This window comes from Manis javanica, chromosome 17, assembly GCF_040802235.1.
Source record: "Manis javanica isolate MJ-LG chromosome 17, MJ_LKY, whole genome shotgun sequence".
Classification (NCBI taxonomy): domain Eukaryota; kingdom Metazoa; phylum Chordata; class Mammalia; order Pholidota; family Manidae; genus Manis; species Manis javanica.
In genome coordinates, this window is record NC_133172.1 from 4,679,748 (window position 1) to 4,702,789 (window position 23,042).

General features: G+C 45.6%; 2 pseudogenes; one reads left to right on the plus strand and one right to left on the minus strand.

Moving 5' to 3' along the window:
- Positions 1–609: 609 nt before the first annotated feature.
- LOC140847126 (vomeronasal type-1 receptor 4-like) lies at positions 610–12,838 on the minus strand (annotated as a pseudogene).
- Positions 12,839–17,011: 4,173 nt separating this feature from the next.
- LOC108405701 (vomeronasal type-1 receptor 4-like) lies at positions 17,012–17,906 on the plus strand (annotated as a pseudogene).
- The last annotated feature ends 5,136 nt before the right edge of the window (positions 17,907–23,042 follow it).

Sequence of the window (23,042 nt, forward strand, 5' to 3'; positions counted from 1 at the left end):
CCTGCATGGCATACTTGGGACTCCTGCTAAAAGCTGGCCCTCCTGTCGTGTGACGGGGGAGGTCCTGACCTGTCTGGGGGTGCAATGACTACCCCTAGAGCTAATACTCCTGCCTTACCACAGTTGACACTTTTGATACACCCGTCTGCTGACACCAGTCAAATCAATGTGGCTCTTGAAAACAATCTGTCATATTCTAAGGTTTGTGGACCACGTGCACGGTGAGTGTGACGTGCTTCTATTATAAAGTCCCCCAAAAATGAGCAGCAGTGACACTACCTCCAAAGCGTCCAAAGATGTTGATTGGAAACTTTGGTGATTAAATCTATCTTTCCCCAGAAAAGTAGGTCTCTTCTCAGTTTCTTCTAGGATGAGGACCAGCTGGCGGATGGGGAGGTTATATGATCACACTTTCATGATCCAAGCTTTGCACAGGCCGTTTCTCAGGAAGATGTGTCCTCTTCCCAACAGGAAGCGCAGGGCATACCGGTTGGTTTCTGTTCTGGGGAGCGCCCCGGAACCAAGAAGCCTGTGGGACTCGCTCAATTACGTATTGACGATTTTTACTCTGGTAAGTGTTTTTAAGATAAACTTTATTCTATAGCAGTTTTAGGCTTAAAGTTTGCTAAGAACACACAGAGTTCTCATATAGCCCACACTTGATTTCACTGATTACTAGTATCATATATTAGTACATACATTTGTTATAATTCATAAATGAACAGATGTATTTGTATTAACCAGTCAATACTTCATTCAGATTTACTTATTTTTTACGTGCAAAGTACCCATCCAAATGCCAAATTTCATTTAGTTGTCAAGCCTCCTTCAGCTCCTCTTTGCTGTGACAATTTGTCAGAATTTCCTCATTTTTGATGACCTTAACAGACCTGGGGAGTACTAGCCTGGCATTTTGAAGAATGTTCTCAACTGGGACGAATGTGATATTTTTCTCTTGATTATATGGGGGCTCTGTGTTGGAGGGAGGAAGTGCCATTTTTCTCACATCCTGCGAAGCGGGCATGACCCACCATGACGTATGGTGGCGGAGGTTACCCGGGTCACTGCCCAAGCTGGGGTATGTCAGGTCGCTGCATTGTGAGCTTTCTTGTCCCCTTTCCACACTGTATTCTTTGAAAGAAAGTCATGGTGCACAGCCCACATTTAAGAGTGGGGTGTTATATTCTACATCCTTGGGATAAAGTTTCTACATAACTCACGTGGAATTCTTCTGAGAAGAGATGTGCCTCTTAGTCATTCAGTCATTTATTTCTATCAGTTTAGACCGCTGCACATTGATTTTATACTTTGACATATAACCCCCGTATTGCGTTTTACCTTTCTTCATCAAATTGTTCCAACGTGACCATCGGGAGCTCTTGGTGGTGCCACCTGTCCCTTCGACATAGCCCATCATTTTTCTTTTTGGTCTTGCTAGCATCTTGTCGCCTTAGACCACTACCCGGTTCTAAGCCTCTTCCACGCACGTCCTGTCCTAGTCCCAGGCTCAGCCATTTCTCCAATGAACCCTGGCTGCTCTCCTGCGGATGGTGTTACTAGACCTGGGGGGAGGTGGTTTCAATACTGTGGTGTCACTGTCTCTCTCCCTCTCAGCTGAAAGAGCAGGAAAATCTATCTGCATATTATAAACCACACACACACACAAACCTGTAAACGTCCATCTGTAATCATCTGAGCCTGTGTTAAACCAACAGAACTTCATGCTGATCCCTCCGACTCAGCCCCGCCGCACGTGGGTCACTCTACCATCCTGCCCTTGTTCATCGGCAACCTGCTTCTCCAACAGTGAGAAACCTGGATGTCGCCATCTGCCCCTGTATTTTGGCTTCGCTTTGTATAAATACACTGGTTTTGTATAAACCCATGTCTTGCACCTGAATTTTCCAGACAAAACATCTGAAGGAAATGAGGTAAGGACTGCAAAAAAGATGAAATTACAGGTACTGAAACCGAACTGAGATGGAGGCAGAGGAACAGCTGGAAACCAGGGCAGGGCGCCTCAGACAGCAGGAGACAGAGGGGACAGTGTTCATGATCCTGTGCCTTTCAGAACCCCCTGGTCAACACCACTCCAAGGAGTCCGGATGGCAGGGCCACCACCCGGGGGGGCCCAGAGCACAATTCTCGAACTTTGAAACCAAACGGAATTTGCCCTCCTAGACTTTTTACTTCCTTTGCAAAGGTCACTTTTTTCTTTTTACCAATTTGTCCTTTTGCAATGGGAATGTGTGTCAGGGGCCTATCCCACCAGTGTATTTTGGAAGTGGGTGACGTGTCTGCTCTCACAGGTTCACAGCCAGACAGGGATTTGTCTCAGGCTGACTCTTCTCTCAAGTCTCAACCATCCCAGCCTTAGAAGATGTGCAGATAAGATTACAGATCTAGAGCTGATTAGCGTGTGTCTTGGGCTCTTGGGATGGGGGGAATTGGCATTCTGCCCGTGATGAGGACATGGATTTGGGGGACCCAGAGAGCTGTCTGCTGTGGGCTGAACCCTGTTACCCCAAATTGATAGGCTGAATGTCTTAATCCCAGTATCTCAGAAGGCAACTATATTTTGGAAAGGGCCTTTAAGGGGGGGACTAAGTTGAAATGAGGCCAGTATGGTGGGTCCTGATCTACTGTGACTGGTGTCATTATAAGAGGAAATTTGGAGACACAGAGAAGCACAGACCTATGCACACACAGAAAACACACGATGTGTCAAGAGGACACAGTGAGAGGGTGGCTGCCCACAAGCTGAGGAGGCGATTCACAGGAAGCCAAACCTGCTGAACCTCCATGTCAGACTTCTAGCCTCCAGAACTGTGAAAAAAATAAAGTCTGTTGGTTCAGCCGCTCAGAGTACTGGGTGCTGCTCGGGCAGCCCTCAAGGCCTGATGCACAGGAGAGGGTCTGCCTTTTCCATGCCGGGACGCCTGAGTGTTACCTCTGACCGCTCCTTTCCATGGGGTCCCAGGTCCCCAGTCTGGGAGGATGTTGCTGCTGGAACCTGCCCATGCAGACAGCAGACAGAGGGCCCAGGAGGGAACCAGCCCCGGGGGCCCAGCCCGGGCTCAGGTGGGCCCATCCCCGGGAATGAGAGAGGAGCCATCTGAATGAAGCAAGGTCACTGCGGGAAAACATTGAAGCAGCCTCTGCCTCCAGTTTTAGCTTAACCTCACCAGTACGACAGTTTTTAAGCAATGACTTTCCTAATTCACTGGCAACCAGCATTTCTGGAGGGTAGGACATGGCATGGTGGCTGGAGCTCTTGGATAACCCAGAAACCCTGTGAACCTTAGAGGATTTTCCAATTCACTAGGTCTCAGGACTCTACTGTATGTTGGCTGAGGACCAGTGGACTACTTTTCAGGCTAAACTGCCCAGATCGCTGAAATCCTTTTCCCTTATTTTCTTGTACAGCAAATTCAACTGTCTACTGTCCTGAACGATGACATTCTCTTTCAAGGCACTTCTTTGTTATACAAACAGTGAAAAACGGCCTATGAAAAACAGTCCCGAGCAAAAGTTTTCCATGAACCTGCCAATAAGACAGGTACATAAAGAGAAACCCAAGGGGAATTATCCCATGACAATACTGAGCACTCCTTCTTCACTTCTGGCAAATTCTTCTGAGTACACCACTGGGTCAAAACCACTCTGACTGATGCATGAGGAACTAGGACCAACTCCATCCACTCTGCCTCAAGTAACCCCTTGATGAGGACAACTGTCCCCAGGGTACCAGGCGGCAGACCCAGGCCAGGCTGTGTCCTTCCCCCAGCTATGCCCATGCATGCCCCATACGACCCAGCTGGGGAAATGCTGCCACCCGTCAGGGTCTATGTCACAAAGACGTGTGGCTGTTCCCAGATCTGTATCAACACTCGAGCATGACAACTCAATAAACAACTGAGTATTGTACAAAGACATAGAGTCTACATGTTTCTGGAAAGATGAGGGGATTTCATGTTCCTTATCCACATTAAGCAGAGCCTGGAACTAGAAGAGTCTTGTCTCATGAGCAGATAGGGGCTGAGAGTTGGAAAACACACAGAAATTAGGGCAGTCATGTTCACTAACCACCAACTGGGATTGTGAAAAAGAGCAACACAAACATGAAAGGTGGACGAGAGGAAGTGAAAACACACAAAGGTGCTCCCCAGGACTAGGATGCCCTGGGTGGCTCTGGACTCGGCAGAGGACCTGGGGGAGACATTAGTGCTGTGAATGTGCCGGACCCGCTGCTTGTGCCTGTGCAGGATGAGCACCATGGAGCCGCTGGCCCAGAGCATGAGCCCAGTAAACGAAATTTCTGGGAAGGTTATCAAGGCTGCATACAGTGAAGCTACGATTTCTACATCATCTATATAGGAACAGTGTCTCAATTCTTTTTTCAATCTGGTATTTTTGCTCCCCCATCTGCCAGACAGAGACAACACATACATTGGAAAAGTTAAATTTACAAATATGTACAAGATCCAGCAGAGGGAAATGGAGAAGCCAATGTACTTTGGGGCTTTAACTTTAAGATCCTTCCAGCAAGAGTTCACGGGGCTGATCGTGACGGCCTGGAACACACTCAAGAGGCAAGTGGTGCTGATGGACACGCCCCTGCCCACTCTCTGAACATACAAAAGAAATCTGCATCCGGAATCACTGAAGAAATGTTTCAACCCAAAGGCTGCCATGGTCTGGGGCACTCCTTTAGAGAGAACGATCAAGGCATTGGCTAAAACCAGGTGCTTGAGAATCAAATCTGTAGGTCTCAGCCTACCTTCAGTGTAGTACAGAAAAAGATAATGGTAAAGAAGAGAGAAATTGCCCAGGATTCCAACTATAGTCTGAGATATGAAGATTATTCCAATTGCCAAATCCCTGGAGGCTATTCTGTCATTCCACATGTTTTCCTCTAAATTATGGTAACAAATGTTTTTCTGAGCAAAAAGGCTCATTGAAGATTTTTGACACCACAAGTTAACTTCTGAGATCCCATGCGATTGCCAGACTTCAACAGGAGAAAGAGATGGAACGAATTTCCAGTAAATTTCATGGGCAAGTCAGCATTAAGAATGAGGTGATCTTATCTGGGTGAAGTCATGGCAAGAAAGAAAACAGGATACAAAAATTCAGCATAAACTGAAGTTTGCCATAATAGAACACAGAAAAACCTCAATAACCACCCACATCAGACATCAAATCGATTTTGAATGTATAGCTCACCTAAATTTTAAAGATAAATAACAATGTTTTTAGAAAAACAAGAAAAGAATACTTCTGCAGCCTTGTAATGAGAAAATATTTCTTAACAGCACAAAACATATATTAACCATATATGTGAAATAACAGTTATATTAAAATTAAGAGCTGGTTCTTTTCAAAAGATAGACACACACACAAAAAGAGCAAAGGAATGAGAAAGAGAGACAAGTTGTACATAAAACAGAGAACTGAGAGACCACAGAACAGAAAACAATGGGCAAAACATACCAAAAGAAACTTCACAGAAGAGATTATTCAATGGATAGTAACGTGTGAAAAATGTTCAATGCCCTCAGGATATCAGGAAAATCCAAATTAAACCACTACTTGGTACCACATCATATGCCACTCAGAAAGTTAAAATGAAGTGACAGGAAATACCCCTTTTGGGCAAGGATGTGGATAAACTAAGAATCTCAAACACTGCTGGTGGGTGTTAAAGTTGGTACAAACATTTTTGAACTTGATGTGGTATTTACCTTAGCAGGCCAGATGTAACGAACAATTCTGCTCCTGTGAATATACTGAACAGAAATGTGTACAGGGATCACCAAGAGACAGGTTACAGAATGATGGGCCAACACTACCCATGACTGTCAACACACCCAAATTCAAAACCCGTTCACAGCACAATGAATCAGTTAATGCCTTGATATTCACGCAGTGGCATCCCATACAGAGATGTTAAGGAATGCAGCCCTAGCGTGCAGTAGTGCAGATAAACTCACAAAGTCATAGGGATGGGAAGGCCAGTGTGAAAGGGTTCATGCTGGAAAATTCCATTTATGCAAGTACAGGTCAGGCAAGAGGTAATCCCTTTAAGGTTAGAACAGACGCAAATCTGTCCCAACATTCTTCTCCTACAAAATATGCAACAGCACCTATGCCCTGGGGCGCAGTGACGTAGAGGGGGCATGAGAGGGTTTCAGTGAGAAGACAACATTCTGTTTCTTGTCTAGATGTTGTATATGGAGTCATGTTCTGTTTGTGAAATCCCACTGGGCCATGTACTTCGAACCTCTTGTGTGTCTGTACAGGGCACACCTGAGGGAGCCACAGGCCTAGATCATGAGCCTACAAGAAACATCAGGGGCTAGTAACAATGCTGCACACAGCGAGTCTGCGATTTTGTCCTCAGACTTGGCAGAGCAGGATCCTACACCTTTTGTTCTTGGCTGTTTTTGCCGCTGCTTTTGGCAGTCATATGCCCAAGAAAAATTTTACTTACCAGCATATACAGGATCCAGCAGAAGACAATGGAAAACTCAATGTACTTGGAAGCTTTTGTTCCATGTTCTGCCCACCTGCAGCCCCGGGGCGACAGTGATGGTGGAGACACTCAAGAGGCAGAAGGTGCCAATGACACACCCCGCCAGCTGTATGACCACAGAAAACACATTTGCGCTCAAGCTGGTTGAGGAAATGCTTCAACCTAAAGTGGCCATTAATTGGGGGACACCTTTAGATAGAATAACCAAGTGGTGCCTGTAATCAGATGTATGAGAACCAATCTCTGGCCCTCAATATGCTCTCCCTGTCGTAAAGGGAGATGGAGGGGAAGAGAAGGCACAGCCCATCCAGGATTCTAACCACAGTCTGTTAGAAGGCAGCTCCTACTGCCAGCGCTGTCGGAGGCCAGTCTGCAAGTTCCCATCGCTGGTGTTTGCCTTCAGAGGCAGAAGAAACTGCAAGGCGACAGGAGGTGGGGGCTACACCGATCCTATCAACTGAAACTCCTCGCTGTCATGTACTCACCTCAGGTCTTACTTGGTTAGGCGCCTTCCCCCAGGGGAACAGGCCACTTGCCAGGTCTGTCACACAGTGCTTGCCAGGGACGAATTACCGCCCTGTATTGCTGTACTCATGGTTTCCTCTTCGCTTTTTCATGCAGATTCTGCCATTATTTTCATTCTCGGGGGGATCTGTGTACAGAAGTGAAGTGATCTGTCTAATCCACTTGCTGGTCAGGGGCTCGGCTGCCTGGTACATGCGGCCCTAACCACTGTACACACTAGCAAGCCCTGTCGGCTCGGCCTTTACACAATCCCCACCATTATGGAGTTTTTTATTTTACTACATTGTCAATGTATTTTACATTAGTTACATTTTATTTTATAACATCTGTCAAGCCAGATTTTCATGTCGATGTAATGATTTATTTTAGTCCAAAAGTCAGTATCAAACGCGAATAAAGCTGTAGAGATCCTAACAGAAGGCAGGTGCCTTCATCTCCATCTAATTGCACAGGAAACTGCCCAAGTCCAAGTCAGATTAATGATGCAAGATTGGCTCAATATTACTTTGGCAGCAGAAAGACTCGTTTGCTGTCATGCCAGGAACCACCTACAGTGGTATTTATCACAGAAGTTATTGGACAACATTACTTTGTTCTCTAAACCATGAAGCATAAAATACTGATATGTGATAGACAGTATAGGCTGGAAACTAAGTCTTGGTAACTTTGATTCAAATGCTTCTCTGTTTATTGATACCTACATTAAACGGAGGCATTGGTGAGCAATGAGGTGAGACCTGTGCACTGTGCAAGTGAGACACAAGGCAAAAGAGTAGGGAGCTTGGCATTGATGCTAGACAAGTATTAAACCAGAGAAAATAATACAAGATAAATTTGGTCCACATTCCTCCAAAGAGGAGACACAAATGGCCAAGGGGTTTATGAACAGATGCTCCACATCACTAATCATCAGGGACATGCACATCAAAACCACAATGAGATACCACCTCACAGCCCTAAGGATGGCTGTTATCAAGGAAATTAATGGCAACAATCATTGGTGAAGATGTGGAGGAACTGAAACCCACTTGTACTGTTGGACGGAATGTAAAACGGTACAGTCGTGATGGAGAACAGGGGGTCCCTCAAAAAACCTAAAAATCGAACTATCATATGATCAAGCAATTGCACGTTGGGGTATGTATTCAAATGAACAAAAAGGAGGATGTGAAAGTGTCTCAGGACTGAGGGGTCACTGTAGCTCTAGTCTCAGTCGCCAAGCAACGGAGGCAGCCTAAGAGTCCGTGGACGGAATGACGGCCAAAGATGCAGTGCACCACACCACGGAGTGTTACTCAGCCTCTGCAAAGAAGGAAGCCCTGCGATATGGGACAACATGGATGGACCTTAAAGACATTAGACTACATGGAACAAGACAGTCACAGGACATATCACATGATGCCACTATTGTGAGAAAACTGAAACTGTCAAACTTGTGGAAACGGTGAGTGGAATGCTGATTACTAGGGATGGAGAGGAGGGAAAACGGGGACTAACCGACAGGCACAGAGCGTCAACCCCCCAAGCTGAATAGGCCCTGGAGATCTGCTGGTTAACACTGCGCCTGTGCTAACAACACTGTATCGGACATGCATGTAAAATTTGTTAACAAGGGAGAGCTCGTGTGTGCTCACCACCACAGCAAAAAATGAAATGAAATGAACATTTGGTCCTTGATACTCTCATCTGGGACCCATGACTATCAAGTGTCCTTTTCCTTAAATGCTACTTCCCTAACTTTAAGGGAGAAACCAGCCTCTCCATAATCATCAGACAACTGATGTTTTCACTAGAGACAAGATTATGGCTCCATTAAGTGCCTCCTATGCCCAGAGTTAGATAAAAACATTTATATCCCAGGAAAATTCAGACACATGGCTCCTGCACAGGTTTAAGTAATGCTGACGGTTCCAACCTCTCCTTTATTTTAAGCATGCAGGTCTCAGAAGCTCACCTCTAATAACACTGAAAATCCAATCAGTGACTCCTGCAAGGTAATGTGAGCAGTTACACTGATTTCATGACTACAGTATTTAAGCACCTTAAAAATCAGCGTCCATACTGGGATTGCTCACCAGTAAGTGTCCTTAGTGAGGATGATACCAAATGACGCCAGCAGCTGTCCGGGTTTGGCGTGGCTCCAGTCTTCTCACCCCTCTTTACTGGCTCAGCTCTGGGATAAAGATTACTTCACCCCCCTCTGCCTGGCTTTGCCAGTAGATCTGTTGCCACCCGGACATGAGCACTTATTCAGACTTCATTGCCTTACAAACTCTGCCTCTCAGACTGAAATAAAAAATACTTACTTACTGGACTCCTTCCCATTGCCAGGATGGTGGACTCAGTGTGAAGGGCAGGGCATCCAGTACACGTGGGAGGGAGGCAGGCAGACCCAGATAAAGGTTTGTGAGCCTGTGACCTCACCTCCTCTCGGGGCTGTAATTATCATTTCACCTGTAGTGGTGATGACAGTGCAGGCTTGGGGAGCTGAGAATACTTCTGGAAACCTTTTTCCCAATTGCTAATTATTAAAAACAATCACAAGTTTCTTGTGGGTATTTCCAAAGAAACCAACCTTTGTAACGTTTGGGAGAGACTCTTTAATTTCTTTGTCGTCCCCAAAGGCAGACAAAGTTGCGCAGACAGAGAAGGAAGGACCAAGTCCACACGCAAAGGAACCAGGCTGGGTGTCTACCTGTCACATATACAAAAATGAACTCAAAATACATCAAAGACCTAAATGGCAGACTGAAAATAATAAAACTCTTGGAAGAAAACATTGGTCAAAAGCCTCCCGACATTAGATTTGGCAATGATTTCTTGGACATTGGTTAGGTAACAAAAGAAATATAGACAGTTAACCAAAGAAAATATAGGCAAGGTGGGATTCCTGAAAATTTAAAACTTTTGTGCATCAAAAGACACTATAAAGAGAGGAAAAAGTAGTGAAGGGTACAGGGTGAGAAATACAAATACCATATGATTTCATTTATTTGTGGAATATAAAAACAAAGCAAAACAGAAGGAATGAAACAGCATTAGACTCATAGACACTGAGAAGTGACTAGTGGCTACAATGCGGGAGGGGGGCTGCTGAACAACTGTGATGCACATTTGATAAAATTTTTTTTTAAAGTAATAAAGGGTAGTTTTCTAGGAGGAGGAAGAGTTATCACCTTAACTTCTGCAGAACGGGAGAAAATACTCGCAATTCCTATTATCTGTTAAAGGATTATATACAGAATATATAAAGTTCTCTTAAAACTCAACAAAAACAAACAACCCAATTCAAAAATTGGCAAAGGAACTGAACAGACATTTCTCCAAAGAAGATATCCAGATGGTAAACAAGCCCATAACAAGATGCACAACACCATGATTCATCAGGAACATGCACATCAAAACCACAATGAAACACCACACCTCACAACCATTAGGATGGCTACTACTCAGACAAACAAACAAACAAAAAGAACAGAAAATAGCAATGGCAAGGTGTGGAGACACTGGAACTCCTGTGCTCTGAGGTGGGAATGTAAAATGATACAGCCACTGTGGGAAACAGTCTGGCAATTCCTTCAAAAATTAAAAATAGAATTACCAGGGGATCCAGCACCACCACTTCTGGGTATGTACTGAAAAGGGTGGAAGCAGGGTCTCCAAGAGATATGTGTATCCCCATGTTTATAGCAGCATTATTCACAATAACCAAAAGATGGAAGCAACCCAAAGTGTCCAATGACAGATGAATGGATAAACAAAAAGTGACATATACATAAAATGGACTCAGCCTTAAGAAGGAAGGGAATTATGACACATATGGATGAACCTTGAGCACATTATGCTAAGTGAAATGAGCCAGCCAAAAAAAAGCAAATACCACACAATTCCACTTCTACAAGGTACTTAGAATTGTCAAAATCATAGAGAGGGAAAGTAGAAAGGTGGTTGCCAGGGCCTTGGGGTGGAGAGATGAGAGTTGCTATGTGATGGGGACAGAGTTTCAGTTTTGCAGGATGGAAAGAGTCCTGAGATGGATTATGGGAGACGGTCGCACAGACATATGTATACACATAACCACTGACAGCACACTTAAAAAGATAGTAAAATTTGTTTTATTTACCACAGTAAAAATATTAGGAATAAAAGGGTGTGGAGAGGAAGTAGGAGAGCATGGTTGTGACTGGGAATGGGGGCAATACAGAACAGGAGGGGATAATGCAGAAGGTGGAGCTGGGGGAGAGAGATGGGCATTTGGGGGGCAATGAATGCAGGGGAGAGGGGTTGAGGGGAAAACGCACATGGGATAAAAGGGCTGTGTGACTGCCGTGCACACGGGGAAGTGTGCATGGAGTTGAGGGGAGCACGTACTGGTTTCTGAGGGGATGTGGGTATAGAGTTCATGGGAACAAAGGGGAAAAGGGGGAGGAGGATGTTCAGATGATGTGATAAAGGGCAGGGGTGGTACGAGGCACAGGAGAGATCATGTCCACAAGGAGTTAAGGACACAGGGAGAGGACGGTGTTTGTTTTGAGGATTTTGGCTCTTTGAAGCAGGACACAACACAGTGATACTCAGAGATGGAAGGCAGAACTCTACTACTTCCTGCTCCGAGGACAGAAGGACACGCGGGGTCACACAGGGGGTGGCCCGGCCGCAGGGGACAGCACGCTGCAGCTGCAGGGGCAGACAGTGGGGGGAACCAGAGTGGGGTACCGTGGCTGATTTGGATAATCTGGCAGCTCCAGGGCACAGGGACTGTCCCTAGTCGGCTGGCACCTGACGGGGCGATGGCAGCTGCTGCAAAGTGGCCCCGAGTGTGAGAGCCCCACTCAGGAAATGGCTGAGGTGGACCCTCAAAGCCGGGTCAACACGACGCTAAGAACAAAAACCATGACACTGTAACATGGGAGCATGAATGTCCCGGACGCGGCGGTCCAACACAGAAAGAGCTGGAGGGGGTGCTGGGGCCCGGGAAGGGGGTGCTGGGGCCCGGGAGGTGGAAGGGCTGTGGGCGACGAAGCCAGCTGAGCCCGTGGGCCCGAGGAGGCTGAGGACCCAGACAAACGGGGCAAGTGGGGCGTGTGGACGAAGGACACCGGGGGCTGAGAGCGTCCGGGGTCTGGCGGCCGGCGAGCGGCCATGAAGACAGGGAGCTGGGCTGCGGGCGCTGAGACGGGGGCGCGGGCACGTCGAGGGGGACGAGGACGCGGGGGCGATGCGAGGCGGGCGCTGCGGGGCTGCGCTCCCGGGGCGGCAGGGGCGGAGCGCACAGGAGCGGGGGTTTCCAATCGGGTTGAGCGCCCAACATTTTACCTTCCCTCCTCTACGTCCTATTTTACTGGTTTTGGGGGGCATTTTGCGTCGGCGAGATTCCTGCCGCCTGACTGGAAACAAGAAACTACCCATGACCGCTCTGATTTGGCCGGACGTCGGGGAATTCACGAAGGGGCATCAAACGGCGGCCTCCCATCTGCCCGCCGCCCGCCCGTCACCTCGGGGACGTGCATCCGGGTGGGAAACACTCCAGGGGCTCCAGGCCGACCCTCCTCCTTCCATCGCCCCTGCGAACCACACGGGCCGAGCCCCGCCTTTTCCGGCCGCATATCCTCTCCAGTTCAAACGCCTCAGCCCGTCTCCGGGGCCCCGACGCTCGACGCCCTCCAGCGCCGCGGCCTCCGCCTCAGGCGGCGTCCGCGGCTCCACGCGCGCCCTGCAGCCGCCGCTCGCGGGCCCCCGGCTCGCGCATGCGCCTCGCCCGCCCCGCCCACCGCGCATGCTCCGCTCTGTCCCGCGCCCGCCTTCTCCTCCCACCCGGCAGCCGCTGGGGGCCAGGCTCCCCACCTCCAGGATTAGCGCACCCCCACGCGCCCCTGCCTCCGCTCCCAAGGTTGTAACCTTAGGGGACATTGTCTCCTGGGCGTCTCACCAAACACAGACGGCCCATTCATTCGCCCTTTCATTCCCATGAAACGCTGCCCCCCTATTTCCCCAGCACCCAGTGGGCCTCATACCCGTACCTGCCGTGCGCTGTGGGTCTCTGTGCCCTCAGGCACCGCGCCCTGGACTCTTAACCCATTTGTGTCTCGTATCCCTCTGCCTCCCTCCTCCTGCGGCAGGACCTCGGCACCGCCGCCGCGTCCCGGGGCCCGCAGCTCCCGTGCGCCTCGCGCCGGCTTGTCACACCAACGCGCGCCGCCGCTCCTCGAGACACTAACTTTCCCACCACACCTGTCGACTCGAGGCGGCAATGCTTACAGCCCTTTTTAAATGCTGCATGTTCTAAATCTTGCATTTGTAGGTTGGTGAAGGGTGAGAAGGGTTATAGAGGGTGGAAAGGGAAGACACCTCCGCCCCTTTTAGGCATCCAGGGACCGGGAGATGTAACTGTATCTTCTGGATCTTCTGTACAAGGACATGTTGAGATTCACACATGCTTGGTGACTGTGAGATTTTGTGAAAAGGTGCAACTGCGTCAATGAATTGTGACTGTTGATGAATATGCCTGGAAGTTTGTGTGTGGTGTGTTCGTGAATGTGAATGGGCAACTCAAATTGTGTCAGTATGTGACTGTATGTGCATTTGTGTGTGAGTATATATGAGTCATCCACGGTGTCAGTGTGCATGAATGTGTGATTCTGTGTGTAAGTGTGTAAATGGGTTGTGTGTGTCAAAACTGGATCTCCCACCAGGGTAGCTCTAAACTCTGACTTGAATATTGGAGATGACTGGATAGTGAATCTGGATAAGACTGGATTTTTCTGTAGGAAAAAAAAATCAAAGAATCAGAACTCTGAACCTGTTTCTTAATTATTAAAGCAGCAAGTGTTGCAATTTCAGCCAAAATAAGTGTAGAGAACTGTGGTAGTCATAGATGCTCTGGAGTTAAATAAGTAGCGTTAGTTACCTGACAGTGACAACAACGGTAGAATCTCCACGTTTAACCATCTGCTCCTGATGCTTCCCGCGTGAGGCACTCTTGGAAACTTCTTTCGTCTATGGATCTGTTCTGTGCCTACTTCCTACGGCTAGAGGAGGTCAGCAGTGGAAAAGGATCTTTTCCTACAAAATGTCCACATTAATTGGCATTGTGTTGTGCAAATGAGTCCAGATAATTGACTGATTTGTGCAAGTGAGTTCAATGATTTCTTATGTAAATTCTTGGCATCATGTTCTTCCATTTACTTGTAGCTATTTGGAAACCTTTCCCAAGTATTTTGTCTCATTCCGTTTCTGTGCTAATAATTTAAATGATGGTTCAGCTCAGTGGACTGAAGATTGGGGACGGACTAGACATTGGGTAAAGTTCTCAGGGAAGCCCAAGAATCCAGTGAGACACATGTGCTCACTGCCCGTCCCTCACAGACCGCAGCGTCTCCTGCTTTCCTCCATGCGAGACCCTGCCTGCCTTCAGGAATAATGGAAAAGAAAAGAGCCTCTCAAAAACACACCAACAGTCCCTCAAGAGATGCTAACTAGAAACTTGTAATTGTTTTTGGTAATTGGCAACAGGAAAAAAAGTTTTCAGAAATATTCTCAACTCCCAAACCTATGTTCCCATTGCTGCTACAGATAAAGAGATAATTATATTTCTGAAGGGAGGTGCTGTCACGGAATCACAAACCCGTATTTCAGGGTCTGGCTGCCATGTATTAGCTGTGGTGACTGTCAGACTGAGCCCACAGCCCTGGCAGCAGAAAGAAGTCAGGTGAGTGTTATCTATTTCAGTCTGAGAGCAAGAGTGTGCAAGGGAAGGAGGCCTATCAGGATTCTGCCTGGGTGCTGTCAGTCCAAGCGTTCTCTGGCTTTGAACCTGCTCTAGTGTCACAGCACAGAGGACAGAGAAATCATTCCTGAGGAATGAGCTGAGCTAGTAGAGACAGATGGGGGTCCTAGATCCTGCACAAATCCCCAGTGGCTCCAAATGCAACAGAGGGGAATCCTCCTTGACAGCAACTGTTGGAGTTTAACGCAAGCGATAAGACAATCTGATTTTTAAGGCGATTAAGCATGTAGTTCTGAAATCAGTCTGCTATTCTGCCTACTTTACAGCAATCATAGACTAAATTTTTAGGATTATGAGAGGTGTAGCTATAACATCTCCATGTTTGTGATAAAGAGTATGATGAATTTACAGGAATATCTCCTGTGCAGAATGTATATCTGAATGGCAATTGCTTGAATGAAAAGGTTTTTGCTGAGTGTTTAAGCAATTATTGGAGACAGTGACTGTGTCTTTCGAAAACACTGTAGTCTATTGATTATACTATTTTCCCTCTTAAATTTGTGGAAGGAACATTAAAGAAAGTTAACATAATGATTAGGTGTTTCACACAGCAACTGGCTGGCTCTTATCACCTTGTTTTCACTCTTTAAAAAATATTCTCATTGATTATAACAAAGGTATCACTGGTGTGGGATTTTGGTAGTCAGGGAGTCTGTGCCGTGTGGGGGGGGCATGTGGGAAATCTCTGTTCCTTCCACTTGTTTTTGCTGTGAACCTAAAACTTATCTAAAGAATAATGTCTATTAAAATATATATATCCTCATAACAATCCAAAAATATGTATCAATTTGTAAAATGCACAAGATTTCCTGCCTATAGATGCCATTTTGTGTATGTCATATATTAATATCCTTTATAAATATTGCATCATTGTGAATAATTTTTATTAACTCAGGTATTAATAGACAAGTTTATGACCTGAAATTAACAATAATTTAATTTCTACCCTATACTGCTTTATCATGTACTTGTGTGTTATGTCCCAAAATTTAAGGCATGATGCAATGATTCAACAAGTCCTGTGACATGTGCCATTATACTTGTGGTCCTGACATAACAGCAAATCAGTCTTTTTGTTGCCATCCTAATATCAAGACCTTCTAGCATTTATTACATGCAACTTGTCTGGGGGGAGCAGTTTCCAGCAGTATTCTGCCATTGGTGCACCCATGTATATTAAGATATCTAAAGCTTTATTCATGGTTGAAATTGGCCTAAAATAAATCTTTACAAATAAGTGGAAATTTGTTACATCCGAAATTGTACAACAAAAATCTACAGTCAAATGACAAGGTGTAGAGTTGTAACTGGATTATCTGATGAACACTGCTAACGAGCTTTTTAGTAGAGCCAAGCAGTTCAGTGTACTACCAGCCTTTAAATTAAATACGAAATAGACACGGGACTTGAAAATTCTTTGAGCAGACAAAACTATTTAAGCCACACAGGAACGACTAAATCATGCTTATTTCAAGAACATAAGCAAAACTTAGCTTATTTCTTGTAAATGCCTCTGATAATCATAAACGAAACTTAAGTCATCTTCCCCAAAACAGGGTAATTACTTTAGCCAATCCCCTATCACCTGAAAACCCCCATTACAATAACCGGTCATTGTAAAGGAGAAACAATCTCCTCATTGTCACTGTATAAGTCATCCTTAAATGTCAGGCGCAGGTTTCATATCAGTGTTCAATCTGAAAGCTCCCAGCTCCTGAACTGTTCTTATATGCACAGTAAACTCTTACTAAATATTATTCGTTGAATTGTTGGTGGTTTAAGTTTTGTTATTTCTGGATTTTTGACACAGCCTCAAGTCCCCACTCTGCCCTAAGCAGCAGATTTGGACAAACACTCAACTTGTCTGTGTGTACGATCTGCTCTTCTTTTAATCAAAGTCACAGTTGTGCCGGCCTCACAGGTGGGAAGAATGAAGTCACCACATGCAGCACCTTCCCACGAGTGATTTCACATTCTTAGTGGTTTCAAAGGCATACGCTCAACCCTTGGAAATCCTGTAGTAAGAGAAAAAAACCACATAAACATTTCTTAGTGGAACCAACGGGAAGTGGAAAATACTGGATTCCAGTTGACAGGGTACGTATACGGTACCGTGCCCGTCCCGGGCCCTGTGGCCCAGAAGAAAGTCACCAGGGACTGACAGAATGGCTGCCAGGGATCTGGCCATAGGAATGATCTTCTTAGTACAGACTATAGTTGGACTCCTGGGCAATTCCTCTCTTCTTTCCTATTATCTCTTCCTCTGCCTCACTGGGTGCAGGTCAAGGTCCATAGATTCGATTCTCAAGCACCTGACTGTAGGCAACTCCTTGGTCATTCTCGCTAAAGGAGTCCCCCAGACAAGAGCAGCTTTGGGATTGAGACATTCCCTCAGTGACTTGGGGTGCAAACTTCTTTTGTATGTTCACAGAGTGGGCAGGGGTGTGTCCATCAGCACCACCTGCCTCCTGAGTGTCCTCCAGGCCGTCATCATCAGCCCCTGGACCTCCAGGTGGGCACAGCTGAAATGGAATGCTCTGAAGTATGTGAGCACCTCCATTTTCCTGTGTTGGATCCTGCAAATACTGGTAAATGTCATCTTCCCCATCTACATAACTGGCAAATTGAGCAACAAAAACATCACAAACAATAAAGATTTCAGATACTGTTCTGCTGTTCGTCACAACAGAGCCACAGACTCAGTCTTTGCAGCACTGCTGTCATTCCCTGACGTTGTGTGCTTGGGGCTCATGCTCGGGGCCTCCAGCTGCATGGTGCTCATCCTGCACAGGCACAAGCTGCGGGTCCAGCACATTCGTACGACTAACGCCTCCCACCAATGCTCCGAGTCCAGAGCCACCAAAACCATCCTTCTCCTGGTGAGCACATTTGTTGGTTTTTACATGCTTTCCACCATCTTTCAAGTTATGTTGTCTGTTGTTGACAACCCCAGCTGGTTCCTACTGAGCACCAATTCCATGATCACTCTGTTTCCCGACTGTCAGCCCTTATGTGCTCATGTGCCGTGACTCCAGGGCGTCCAGGCTCTGCTTTGCCTGAGTGATACACAGTCCCCTCCTCTAGGAGGAAAATGGAAATGGAATGTTTTCGCAGTGTTCACTTGTTTATTCGCTCATACCCCACAGAATCATATGAAACAGTCATATTACGTGGAAGTGGTGGTATGCACACATGCACACACGTATGTTATGAATAGTCATGTGTGACATGTAGGTGTGTGTGCGTATCAGTCTCATCATGGTTATTACCCATCCTTTCTTCATGTTTCTATTGAAAATTATACATAAGCATGTAAAATTCAGAATTTGAAATACTGATATTTATCTTGCCTTTCTAGGTGATTAGCTTAACATACATAGAATGTCCTTTTCTTACATCTGCTTTAGTTCTCTTGTCGTAGCTATGTATCTCTCAATAAAAATAACCAAATGAATATGGCCAAACAACATAGGACTTGAAAAGGACCAAGTCTTCTCTGTCTCACGTAACAGTGGGCAAATGTGGGGAGCACTTACCAGCCTTTCGGTGCCCCTCATGACCCTTGTTCTACTTTCTTATTGTTTCTGTTGACTTCTGCATTGTTTTAGTTAATTCTTATTAGTCTTAACAATAATTAAATATATAACCAAGAAATAGAATTAAATAAATATTGCTTTATTTTGTTCATTTTTTCCTGTTGTGTTCTCTGTCCTTTTCTTAATGAATTTTTGAAACATTCTTTCTGGGTAAAAGTTCTTTCTTGGCTTTATCTCTCTGTATGTTGGAGTCTTTTGATTAGTAGAAGCTCTTCATTTTAATATAGTATCATTTGTCATGTCCTCCTTCATAGTTAGTATTTTTGTTCTGTTTGACAAGTATCTTATAAGATCTCAGAGATGTTCTCCTTTGTTTTCTTCTAAACACATCATTTTATACCTTTAAAATTCACATCATTATACATTCAGAATCAATTTATATGTAGGTAGTGAGATTTAAGTCTTTTTTTTTCTATCAAGACAACACATTTCAATTTATTCTGAAAATGTATCTGGCTTTTTCTTTGCTGCCAACTACCATCGCCCCACCCAGCTGAGCGTCCCTTCGGGCCCAGGGCTGCCTTTCTGTCAAGTCTGCTGGCAATTGTCTCTTGTTGTCTCTTTCAATCTTGACAACCCAAGTGTATCACAAAATCAAGGACAATCTGGTGTCAAAAATCTCCAATAGACCATTCTGTTCAGAGGATTGATAATTCCCATGCTTTGAAGGGAAAACTGCACCACAGTTAGAGACAATTCTTCATTGGTCTCCTAAGTGTTTTCACAGCTTGTCAGCTTGTCCTGAATGACCTTGTCAAGGAGTTTTGTGGGGCACGCGGATTCGGTAATGCCTATAGTATCTCCGCAGGGAAAGGGGCAGATTCATTACTTGACCAACATAATAAAGATAATGCCTCCTTCGAGACAAAATCTGGGCAGGGTAGCTTGTGACCAACTTTAAAGAGTGGGATTTCTTATCCGTGACATTCCACAGTGATGATGCCGACTGTGTGTGCAGCAGCCCCCGGGCCTCCTATCACCTCTGTGGGGACTGAGGGGACCAGGACAACAAATACAAACGTGAAGCTCTTGCTGTTTATTATGTCAGGAGTAATAAAATGTTTATGTCAGCCCCAGGAGTCTCATGCCTTCTGTCAGCATCCACGAAACTGACAGGATAATCTGTCTGGCAAATAGGGGAAACTGACATTTTTTCACATTTCCTGAAAGAGGATGAGATGGTGAAAAAGACATGACTTTCTCAAAGAGGAAATTACCAAGACTGGTTAGGGGAGATGAGAAAGCTTCGTGGGACAACTGGAAAATCCTCTCAGCCAAGTGCCGGGCGGAGGGCGAGTAAGGGCCCTGCCCTGCCCTGGCTGTTCGTGGGCTGGTGCCACAGGAAGGGGGGAACAAGCCGCTTGACTGTGCTGTTGTTGTTCATTCCCCTTCTCACTGGTGGACGAAGGCTTGAGGGGTTATCCAGGCTGATTAAACTTCATACAAAAAAGGTCACACGTTCCTGTCACGGCGCTTTGAACAGCCAAAGACTGCTGGAAACAAGCAGGAAGTGTGCCTGAGGGTGGTTCTGCGAGAAGGCAGAATAGGAAGCCCAGAAGCATCCTCTCCTCGACAGACGTGCTGACTCCACAATAAACAGATGAATTCCCTTTGTGAGAAATCCAGAAACTAGCTGAGAGGTTCCTATACTCTACGAGTGAAAGCAGCCACACAGAGGCATCAGAGTAGGAAATGGGAGGCGTGCTTTTGCCATAAGCCCTACCCTTGGCACAGTTCGTATGGCTGCAAGGAAACCCCCAGGCACCTGCTTCTCCCTGAAGAGGGAGAGAGTTGGATCACATATCCAAAGCTTCAACTTTTCTGGGCCTGTCCCAGGGACTGGCTTGTCCTGCCTGCCTTCGAGTGCTGACAGAACCTGCCATACCCCCGAGCCTGCAGTGAGAACAGAGGTTTAAATAAGCACACAAGCAGTCACCAGAGCCCCCACCTCAGCCCAGTGCAGTGTAAGCAGAAGGAAAACCCTTGACGCCAGCTTCTCCCTTGGGAAAGGAAAGAGGTGACAATGTGTCCGAAGTCCCACCTTCTCTAAGGCATGCCTGCACGACTGGCTTCTGTCTCACTTGTCTGAGATTGACAGGACTCTAGATGCCTGGGAGCCACTAAAACGAAAAACGGTAGTTCAGACTAGTATGAAGGTCTGAGAGGCCCCCAGAATCTCTGGGCAGGATGACTGGTGAGACTTCTCCTGTACAAGGCCAGGCAGTAAAGACTCGTAATGCTGGCTGTTCTTTTTTTCCCAATGTACAGATAGAATATAAAGAGTCAAGGAAAATGATGAAACAAGGAAACAAAGGAACAAGATAAATCTCCATAAACCAACCATAACGAAATGGCAATACATGATTTACCTGACAAAGAATTCAAAATAACCATCATAAGGATACTAAATGAGGTCAGGAGAACAGTGCATGAACCAAGGGAGAATTTCAACAAAGAGACAGACAAAAGTGCCAAACAAATCTTGGAGCTGAAGAATAAAATGACTGAGCTGAAAAATTCACTGCAGTGGTTGAGCAGCAGACAAGAGTAGAAGAAAGGAGACACATAGGCTGACCATGAGGGAATGAAAAATAAAGATACTCACACTTCCTGATTTCAAAACCTATTATGAAGCTGCAGTAATCAAAAGACTGTGGTTCTGTCATAAGGAGCAACATACAGTCCAATGAAACAGAAAAGAGAGTTCAGTAACAAACCTTCACATATATGGTCAAATGATTTTTGATAAGACATTCAATGGGGAAAGGACAAGTGGTCCTTTCAACAAATGGTGCTGGAAAAATTGGACATTCACATGCAAAAAAAAAAAAGGAATTGAATCCTTAACCTAACACCATAGGCAAAAATTATTTAAAAATGGATCAAAGACCTAAATGAAGACCTAAAACTATATAACTCTTAGAAGAACACAAAGGGCAAAAGATTCATGACATTAAATTTGGCAATGATTTTTTGAAAATAACACCAAAGGCACAAAAGAAAAAAATACATGAACTGGACTTAATGAAAGTTAAAAGCTTTTGTGCACCAAAAGACATTCACAGAATGGGAGAAGACATTTGCAAATCATATACCTGGTAAAAGTCTGATATCCAGAATATATAGAGAAATCCTAAAACTCAACAAGAACAAAAAACAGCAGAAATAATCTAATTCAAAAAGTAGCAAGTGGATTGGCTTAAAGATGGTGACATGAGATATGAGACAGAAACCTCCTCCAAAAACCACATTTAATATGAAAATATAGCAAATACAATGAATCCTGAAAAAGCAACAGGAAAGAAGGCTGTGACAGACTGCTTACATCTGGGGAAAAGTGTAGACCGTATGGAAAAGGGTAAAGTACCAAAGCCGTGATCTGGTGGGACCCAAGCCCTTCCCCAACTACAGCTCACTGGTGGAAGGAAGAGAAACGGAGCAGGGAGTGGGTGGAGGCCTAGGAGTGCTGAACACTCAGCCCTGGAGAGCTGCTCTGGGAGCATGAACCTACATTACATGTTACTCTGAAGATTACTGGGGTTGGAAAGCTAAAACAGGTGGAATACTTGGAGAGACTGAGATTCCAGCTGCTTGTGGAGAATAGGTACCCACAACCGGCCACTCTGGGACAAAAGAAAGGTGAATACTCTGAGAGACTTCCCAACAGTGAGAGGACTGCTAAACGGGCAAGGATTGTCCAGAGCTTGCTGCTCAGAAGAAAGGATGGTGGAAAAAATTGTCCCAGCACACTCAAAAGCAGATTGGGAACATTCAGGAGTTTCAGGAGCTCCATCCTCCTAGCTGACAATGCAGCTCCAAGGCCCCCCCACTGCATATGCAGCCTGCCACTCCCTCCTGGCTGGCACCAGCTTGCAAACCTGCTACTCCTGCCACTGCACCAGGCAAGCCAGAGGGTGGTCCCACCTACGGCAGCTACAAGTGCATAGCATAGAGGCTCCTCCTTCCAGGCCTAGCCCACTGGCCCTGGTAGTGAAGACAGGCACTGCAGCCAGGAAGCAGGAAAGAGCTCTTTTCTCCCAGAAGGCACCAACGCCGCTCACCTGCAACTGCCACAATCGCTCCAGGAGCTGAGTATCTCCAGAGAGTAGAGCTTCTGAGCACTAAAGGGCACCTGACAAATATGAAATGCAAAGTAACCTGGTTCAAACCAAAATCCCACAAACACCAGAAAGAGGAACAAGTGAAACTCAACTCACCAAGCTTCCTGAAAGAGATTTCAAAATAAAAATGATAAACATGCTCATGGAGCTACAGAAAAATATTCAAGACTGCAGGGAAGAATTCAAGAATGAAATACAAACTTTGAAAAATACAGCATCAGAAATGAAACATACAGTGTAGGGACTTAAAAAGCAGATCAGATAAAGTAGAAGAGACAGTAAATGAAACAGAAATTAGAGAACAGGAATACAATGAAACTGAGGCACAGAGAGAAAAAGGGATCTTTAGGAATAAAAGAACATAAAGGGAACTGTGTGACCAATCCAAACGAAACAATATTTGCATTGGGGTACCAGAAGAGTGAGAAAAATGGATAGAAAGTGTCTTTGAGGAAGAAATTGCTGAAAACTTCCCCCAT